Genomic DNA, 9,667 nt, shown 5'->3' with positions numbered 1-9,667 from the left:
ATATATATATATATATATATATATATATGTGTATATATATATATATATATATATATATATATATATATATAATATGTGTGTGTGTGTGTGTATTAATACCAATTTCATACAGTTCAATTAATGAAGAAGCAGGTAGGCTAAATCAGAGGTTTTCAAACTTGGGCAAGACCCTGTATCTGTAGAAAAAATTAGAAAATATTTTTTTCTTTTTTTAGGATTGTTAAAAATGACCTAGTGGTTCACTTGCCTGTTCCACAGTATGTGGACACTTTGGTATTTTGCTTTCTCAATACACATATTTGATAGCAATAAAATAGTTGTTCCTGTTGATGGAAACGTGATTTTAAATGTAAAGGGATGTTCACACAGGAAGTCATTGTCCATCATTAAAAAAAAGAAAGAAAAAAAAAAACTTCACTGTCAGAAATTGTTGGTAAATTTCACAATTAATTGCAAATGAACAGCAGCTAACACACTGAATTAATGAAATTCTGAAGTAGAAAGCCTAAAGTAGTGTTTTCTCGTAAAACATACTCCAATAAACTTTGAAAATTCATTTTTACTGTGTATTTTCAATTTTATTTTCAGTGAAGCAACATGATTGAAAGCAAATGTTGGTAATGAAGCAAAGATGATACAAATTCAGCTGGGCAATTTGGCAAAAAATTAAAATCTCGATTTATTCATAACGTTTGACTGATTCTCAAATTTATTTTTTTTTTTTTACAATTTTTAATGTCAACTTGAAAATGTAACTACAACATGATTCAAGTAACTTTTTCTTTATTAACCCTCTTATTTAAAGAAAGTTCTATTCCAAGTGCACCACACATGAAGTTGTCAACATGATGTAAATGTTAAACAAATCGCTTGAGTATCTTTGCAGAAAAGATGCATGAAATTCAACTACATCTTGTACAAACTTGTCTTATACATATTATGTTGAGAAATAAAATGAGGTAAGTGCTTTAAAAAAATCTCAGAAGTCAAGGTAATTCAAATTCAAAATGATTGAAGGTATAAACACACCTTGCTTTTCAGACCGATGAGCTTTGTAAAAATCTACGCGTTTCAGAAAGGCGGGGCATAGAGGAGAAACAATAATGTACAGTATGTGGAAAATAATGTGTTTTTTGAATCTTAAACCGGATAAACACATTTCATTACACCAAATACACAAAATAATGTTCTTTTTAGCAACATCATATGACCCCTTTAAAAGCATTTATATCGCCATCCAAAAAGGACATATAAAGGCATGCTGATGGACAGCATACTGTTTTAGTGCATGAAATAAGCTTAAGCTCAGTTGATCAGCGTAGGTCATCTGTTATCTTGGAAAGCGCAGAAGCAGTTAAGTAAAGCTGACAGATTACTGCCTCCGAGCCCCAGTCCAGCTGCTATCAGAGCAGAGCAGTTGAATTCAGCCATGGTTTGGTTTAACTGACTCTTTGCTTCATGTTTTTGTGCAGGGCAGTTCCACACTAAAGTCTGTTTGTCATCAGAGTTGGGTTTTAGGTTTGTGTGAAAACTGTTTAGCATAATGTATAGATGGGAACCTTTGATGCTCACCCAATTTTGGAAAACACTAGTCTTCATGCAGTGGAAAACCCACTTGAGAGCACATTTATTGCTACCAATGGGTAGATTCTGTAGAAAATTGTAATAGGGAGCGTGTTTTAAAACTGGGGTCAAACTTTTTTTCTTTTTCTTTTTTTTTAACAAAATGCATTATTAGGACTTATGTTAAAGCTGCAGTCCATAACTTTTTTTTGGTTAAAAATAACATTTTAACGAGTACGAGTACAGGAGACCAGTATCGGGCCCGATATCGGTATCGGCGCATCCCTATTAAAAATTAACCAAAATATTATTTCGGTTCATTTTTTGAGCAATATTTGAGCAAGTACATAACTAAATTCTTATTTGGATCATATTCCAAGACGTAGGCTAGAATCTGTGACTGTGAAGTACAGTAAATATCCACACCGGTGCAGTTACTGACTGCCACACATGCTCTTCAGAACATTCGATTCATCCACGCTGGAGCCGCGCCGACTCACAACCCACGCAAGCTAGATAATTCCGCACACAGCTGCAATTGCAGGTTTTCAAACGGAGATGGCGACAAAGAGGCAGAACTTACCGACTGGAGCTTTAATGTGTCAACTTGAAATTTGAATTAAATACTTAATGATTTTTATTTTATTTTACAATAATTCAGCAACGTTGATTATGACTATTTCATTCTGCTTTGTAAAGACTGTCCAGTAATAAATAGATTAATTGCAATTATCTTATTTCTACTGACAATATCAAAGCAAATAATTCAATTCTGGAAACAGTTGACTAATTTTATCTTATCATAATATAATGCTTAATATTTTTATCACAGTAGTTAGTTTTCATGCATAAAAATATATAGCCCAATTTAATATTTTAGGAAGGACACCCTTTTGCAAGGGGGTTCATCTTTTTTTTTGGATCCATCCATGGCATCAAAACATTTGAAAAGCACTCATCTAGGATATTGTTCATGTTGAAATGAAAGCAGTCTGACCTTGGACATGTGTTGGTTGCGTATAATTTGTCTGATCGTTTGTCTTCAAGCAGCTTCCATTCTTCGTATTGATTCTTTTTCAAACTCAAGTTTGGACCCAAGTAATGAAACCACGGGAAAACAGCTTGAGATGTTCCGTTCGAGCTGCATATCTTTCCAGTTGAGATTGATGGGTCAAGAACGCTACAGACCCCATCATGCGTGCGTGCTGATTGCCTGTTTATTAGGCTCCATCGATTCCATCTCACCGTTTCACCCCCAGGCACTGCTATCATTCTCTGATTGATTCTGGCTGTTTTGTGTTTGGAGTTGTAAAAAGCAATTGTTTTATTCCCCCCTATTATTTTTTTAAGGATGTCTTCTGGGAATGCAGAATCTGTCTTTGTAGCAACAGGCAAAATAAGCCAGACAGCAGGCTCCACAGGCTTTCTGTAGCAGCTCTTCCTCTGCCGGCGGAAAATGTCTTAATCATTTATAAAAATGACTTCCATATTTGCGGCTCTAACGGAAGGCTAAGCATCAGTGAACTGGATATAGGGGAGGGGCGATTATTGTTTTTTAATTAGGCAAGAGTAAATCTCTGCTGTTGTGGTTTTGATGTATTTTGGCTCCCTGCTTTTGAATCTCTAGCAGTGCTGATTATTAAGCCAAAAGCTATAAACATAAATGCAGAAACACTGTTTTCTCTTACTTGGAAGGGTGATGATATAATCTTATCTCGTTGTTTGTAAAGATGTCGACGAGAGACCTCAGGATGATTCCCTTTTTAGACCCTGTTTGTTTAGTGCATCTCCACAGACGGCTGTAGATTCAGCCGTTTCATCTGGCAACTGCTGTGAAGTTTCGTCTCATCTCTTGTGGCCGCTTCGCCTTTTTCCTGGCTTAGTGAAGTTATTGGTTTCTCTGTGAGTGAAATAGAGTTGAGCTTTGAACTCTTAAGTATGCATGGCTTCTGCATTCTTCAGGGCTGAGTGTACTTCCACTCTTGTGGAACTGGCTCGTAGTTCGTCCTCTGATATGTGAAAGTGTCCGGTGTGGACTGTTGCTCGCATTTTAAGGGTTTTATGACATCTGATAACCTCCTAAGAAAGATAGTACATCAGTTACAGTTTTAACTTTTGCAAGTTGAATTGCCTTTAGAGTTAGTGATAGACGGCCAGACTGAGCTAATACACTTGATTCATCGTTTTCTCATGGTATTGCATTTGATGTAATACTTCCTAGAAAAACAAGAATAGTCTTTAAATCACTAGTAATTTTATAATATATTTTATAACACTTAATACAGATTTTAAAACATATTTGTATTTCATGCCTTCAGACATAATGTTGTTATGCCTAAATTAACTTTTAAAAAATATAATAAAATGTATTTAATAAAATGGTTAAACGTTTTAAATTATATTTGTTATATATATATATATATATTTGTTTTTCATTTATATTTAATTTATTATTATATATTTGTCTACACAAAATAATGTAGAATTTAATATCAGCCATTAATGCTTTGTGATTTATTGAATAATGATATGCATTTTAATCAATCAGTAGTTGTCAATATCCAAACCTACAGGTCCATTCATTTTGGAAATGTTGAAATTACTGGTTATTACTGTCTGCCTGCTTGATCAATAAACGGTTCTATCTTTTACTTCATTGTTGATACTGCTTTGCTTTTTCCTCAGATATTGATTTTGTAGTGAAATTCAAGTCAATATTTTGCAAAAACATTTTCATCAATTTCTTCAATTTTATTTGTTAATCTTAATTGCTGTCATTTAATCATTATAAATATTTATATTTCAAATCCTAGTAATCAACCACTACTTAGCATTGCAGAGTTCAGGTAACGGATATGCGGAGAAGAAATCTTGATATGTAGTCAAACATCTTTGACACAATGACATAGTCTTCCTCACATTGCAGCTTATTTTGGTCAACAACCACCCATTTAAACAGAAATTGTCTGACCAAAACATAAGTCTACCTACCACAGTTTGCTTTGTTTCATGGGAAATAAACTATTTGAAATCAATATCAGGTTAACTTGTACTTGTTGAAAGTGCTTCCTAAAAAAAATTAAAAAAAAGAGTATCCTTTAAAGATTTAATGCCTACCTACATGAAAACTTGATCAACTTTGGCAAATCCATGTGATTAATTGTTTCAAAGTGGACTGATAAAAGACACTGTGTACCACTAACTACCAATCAGATTAAATCTTATAAGATCAGGAAAGTACATTCCAGGTTTATAAGCATAAATGCTTTAGACGCTCAGCACTGTGGGCGGCCCGTGGGTGTGCCGTTTAAGGCTGAGACTGCAAAAGAATAGGCTCTTTATCATTATTTTAAGAGTTTCGGGGAATTTTCTTCATATCTCTTTCATTTCTTCTATCTTGTTTTAGGCTATGTTGGTGTTTTGCAAGAGTATTAAAAGCATCTGTGCTTAACAAAGATGACTGACGTTTGGGCAAGATCTATAAATCACATTGTATTCTCATCTCAGGAAAAGATTAGGATGAAGAATTTGAATTTTTTTATTTAAGCCGAGGGTCTCATTTTTTCCTACCCTTCTCTGTATACATATGACAGTTGTTTTCTGCCAAAGATCTGCTGGCATTACAGCTAGTTTGTGGCACTTGGCATCAAAACCTCTTGGATGTTTTATTCATTTACATTCTAAAGGCTCATGTGTCAGTATCGGCGGTCTGTGCCGATGTGCTCCTCATTATTAGTCACTATTAAAAGTCTTGAACATGCTCACTGATGTACAGCAGAGATAATCGCTTGATGAATGTGGTATAGGGATGTAACGGTATGAAAATTTCTTATCACGGTTATAGTGACCAAAATTATCACGATTATCAGTATTATCACGGTATTGTTCAAATGTGCTGGAGATGTTAAAAAAGTAACGATACATAAATCACTTCTTTTATATTTAAAAATCAACAAACAACAAATAAAATGACTTTTTGTTTGCATAATCACTAAAACAATAACATTACCAGTGTTGTCCGGATTTTAAATGACAACTTGACTGACAACAGTTTAAAAGCATGTTGAAATATGTAATGTAAATGTTCAAATAAAGCTTTGAAAAAGTTTAATAAAAAGGTAAACCTCACATTTCAGTCTTTAAATAAAGAAAGGATATGTCAAAATGAAAATTGATTAATAAATGAATATATGTATTTTATATGCTCCATAAATAATTCTAGATAATTTATCTGAATTGTTTAAATGTGTAGAATCCACATAAGTTTGTTTTTCATCAACCGGTCAAAATTTACAGCAGGGCATGCAGATTCGGTCCATTTTTGGTCGGACAGAAACTGCACACAGGCTGAATGTAAATATAGGTCTCTGTAAATCCACTCGCTGACAGCAGGTGGCGCTTATAGAAAAGCTGAATTAGAGCTGTTTCCTGTAACCTCCGTGGACAAAGCAGTATTGCGATTATGAATACTTCCTTTAGGTTCCTTCATGGAGCGAAGATGAAAACAAAATGCCATCGAATCGTTTCTGAAGACAGTCAGAACCTTCCGAGGTACATTCATATAATTAATTAAAATAAATGATTATATGTATTTTATCTGCTACATAAATAATTCTAGATAACTTTAATTGTTTAAATGTGTAGAATCCACATAAGCTTGTTTTTCATCAACCGGTCAAAATGTACAGCAGGGCATGCAAAATCAGTCCGTTTTTGGCCAGACAGAAACTGCACACAGGCTGAATGTAAATATAGGTCTCTGTAAATCCACTCGCTGACAGCAGGTGGCGCTTATAGAAAAGCTGAATTAGAGCTGTTTCCTGTAACCTCCGTGGACAAAGCAGTATTGCGATTATGAATACTTCCTTTAGGTTCCTTCATGGAGCGAAGATGAAAACAAAATGCCATCGAATCGTTTCTGAAGACAGTCAGAACCTTCCGAGGTACATTCATATAATTAATTAATTCATATATTCATTTGTATAATTCCCTTAGCACCCTTTTAAAACATCCCAGCTTTTCCGCCCTGTTTTCACTCAAAACGAAACTACTCTGCATGCTGTGCGCATGTGAGACTGTTACTTAAATCTGTGTTTTATGCTGGACAGTATTTATTTATCGCGAGTTGTTCAAATCGCGGTAATCTAATACGGTTTTAATGATAATTAAAAGATGAAACGGTAATACTAACCGTGGGGGATTTTATCATGATTTATCATCAAACCGGTAATCGTTACATAAATCTCTATTATACATCAGTGGTTCTATAGTATTTTGTCGTGGCGCGCCGATCGCGTCCGGTGTAGACACAGTGTTAGGAATCGTGTTTTCCCTTATAAGGATTCACGCTTCGGGCACACCCCCTAACTTTTTCCCCACAACCGCCCCACGCTCACCCCTGCCCCCGCCGATGTCATCGTCCATCGCAATGTTTCACTGTAGACATGTGGCACTGTGGCAACAAAAACAAATGCAAAAGTAATGATTTTTCCCAAACTTATCAAAATAATAATTAGAGGTCGACCGATTGGATTTTACCAATACCGATAGCTAGGTAGGACCACACTGGCCGATACCGATTAATTAACCGATAGTTTTTATAATGGATACTGAACAAAAACTAAAATAGTTCTTTACTATTAAAAAAAAATGCTGAACCATACTTTGTAAATTTAATAAAAATATTCATATTAAATATTAATATAAGTTTTACAGCCTTTTACCCTTTTACAGTCATTATGTACATTAACAACGATTTGGGACAAATATAATGTAATTTAATGGAAATCTGTGCCGTGGCAGGACTTCTTTTGGTTGAATCAACATATCAATGTGTTTTCTCATGTCACAGCTTTAAATCTGCAACTTTGCTGGCTAACAAATGCACTAATGTGACCAGCTGGATATAAACTAATGCAAATAGATGATAAGGTAACAATCGTGACATTAAACTTTTGGGTCGGACTTGCGTGTGTTTTGGTCACATTGTTTTAACTGCTTGAGGTAACGCTAATGTTCGCGTCAGCCTTGAAAGCAAATGGCTGATCTTTCTCTACTAATTCAACATCTAGTCAACAAATCAATTACATAGTAATGATATGAAACCATGCACTATAGTATACTGTATACACACGGTTTCGTTGTCCCGCTCTGTGCAGCGCACAGTGTCACGTGTCAAAACAAACAGCACGAGTCGTCAGTGATTCCGCATCTAGAGACCGCTCCCGTACCGTATAATCATTAGAGACTCTAATGACAGTGGACCTTTTCAGCCACTCCAGCAACAGACGCAACCCGGAAAAACTATCGGCATGGGTTTTTGCGATAGCCAATAGTTCCAGCAATCAACTGTCGGTGCCAATGAATCGACCTCTGATAATAATAATAGTGCATGACCTCAGAGACAGTTTAAGTAGGAGACAGATCACTCGTAGAAAAATACCATGATGGGCACCAAGTGAACTTTTGCTGCCATGTGAACCAGCATGCCATATTCATACCAGTCTATTTCTGTCTGTTTACCTGGCTGGTGTCCATCGTGGCCCCTGAATGCAGGTAGGGTCAATTAGAGCGCCTGACCACTCAACTACAGGCCCTTAATTGAATAAACAAGCCCGTATTCACACAGTGAGACAATGTGGTGTCAGTGAGCATGCCCTGTTCCACTGGAGTGAGGCTTAAAAGAGTTTTCCAGACTTTTCCAGGTTTTAAGTGCTATAATCAGTTGGTTGAATCAACATATCAATGTGTTTTCTCATGTCACAGCTTTAAATCTGCAACTTTGCTGGCTAACAAATGCACTAATGTGACCAGCTGGATATAAACTAATGCAAATAGATGATAAGGTAACAATCGTGACATTAAACTTTTGGGTCGGACTTGCGTGTGTTTTGGTCACATTGTTTTAACTGCTTGAGGTAACGCTAATGTTCGCGTCAGCCTTGAAAGCAAATGGCTGATCTTTCTCTACTAATTCAACATCTAGTCAACAAATCAATTACATAGTAATGATATGAAACCATGCACTATAGTATACTGTATACACACGGTTTCGTTGTCCCGCTCTGTGCAGCGCACAGTGTCACGTGTCAAAACAAACAGCACGAGTCGTCAGTGATTCCGCATCTAGAGACCGCTCCCGTACCGTATAATCATTAGAGACTCTAATGACAGTGGACCTTTTCAGCCACTCCAGCAACAGACGCAACCCGGAAAAACTATCGGCATGGGTTTTTGCGATAGCCAATAGTTCCAGCAATCAACTGTCGGTGCCAATGAATCGACCTCTGATAATAATAATAGTGCATGACCTCAGAGACAGTTTAAGTAGGAGACAGATCACTCGTAGAAAAATACCATGATGGGCACCAAGTGAACTTTTGCTGCCATGTGAACCAGCATGCCATATTCATACCAGTCTATTTCTGTCTGTTTACCTGGCTGGTGTCCATCGTGGCCCCTGAATGCAGGTAGGGTCAATTAGAGCGCCTGACCACTCAACTACAGGCCCTTAATTGAATAAACAAGCCCGTATTCACACAGTGAGACAATGTGGTGTCAGTGAGCATGCCCTGTTCCACTGGAGTGAGGCTTAAAAGAGTTTTCCAGACTTTTCCAGGTTTTAAGTGCTATAATCAGGTCCCCAGTGCATCTACCAACCAAGGAAACGTGAAAAAGATTAACACTGTAACTTTGTTTTGGTAAGCCTTTTTCTGCAAGCGTCTGAGAAAACGAGCGCGTCAGATTTCGCTCCCTTGGTGACGTGGCAAAGGGATCTCATTATAATATTACCGCCCCTTAATCTGTAAGTTTACACCCATGGCACCATTATTGTGTTTTCGCAAGCAACAAGGTGTACCAGTTCTAATGCCATGGTGAAGGTTTGAGCAAAACATGCTAACTGTTCTGTCATTCGCTGCACAGACGAGCTATTGCACACTATTTAGAGTCCCAGCCTCAGAGGAGACAACAGAGCAGCGGATTTATTTATTTATTTACTGTATATTGCTGCTGTCACACAGATCTAAAATAAACATGCAATTTATTTTCCAGCTGTTTAGACATAACCGCATAACCGACTGTTTTTGTAACTCGTGTGTTTTTA

General features: G+C 36.5%; 1 protein-coding gene across 2 annotated transcripts in view; it reads left to right on the top strand.

The window, feature by feature from the left end:
- Positions 1–9,667, top strand: part of LOC107594478 (zinc finger protein 609-like) — a 51,209-nt gene that overhangs the window by 24,971 nt on the left and 16,571 nt on the right. The window lies entirely within an intron of this gene.

The sequence above is a fragment of the Sinocyclocheilus grahami genome, unplaced genomic scaffold (genome assembly GCF_001515645.1).
Source record: "Sinocyclocheilus grahami isolate Dianchi unplaced genomic scaffold, SAMN03320097.WGS_v1.1 scaffold184.1, whole genome shotgun sequence".
Classification (NCBI taxonomy): Eukaryota; Metazoa; Chordata; class Actinopteri; order Cypriniformes; family Cyprinidae; genus Sinocyclocheilus; species Sinocyclocheilus grahami.
This window is presented reverse-complemented; position numbering and strand designations above follow the sequence as displayed.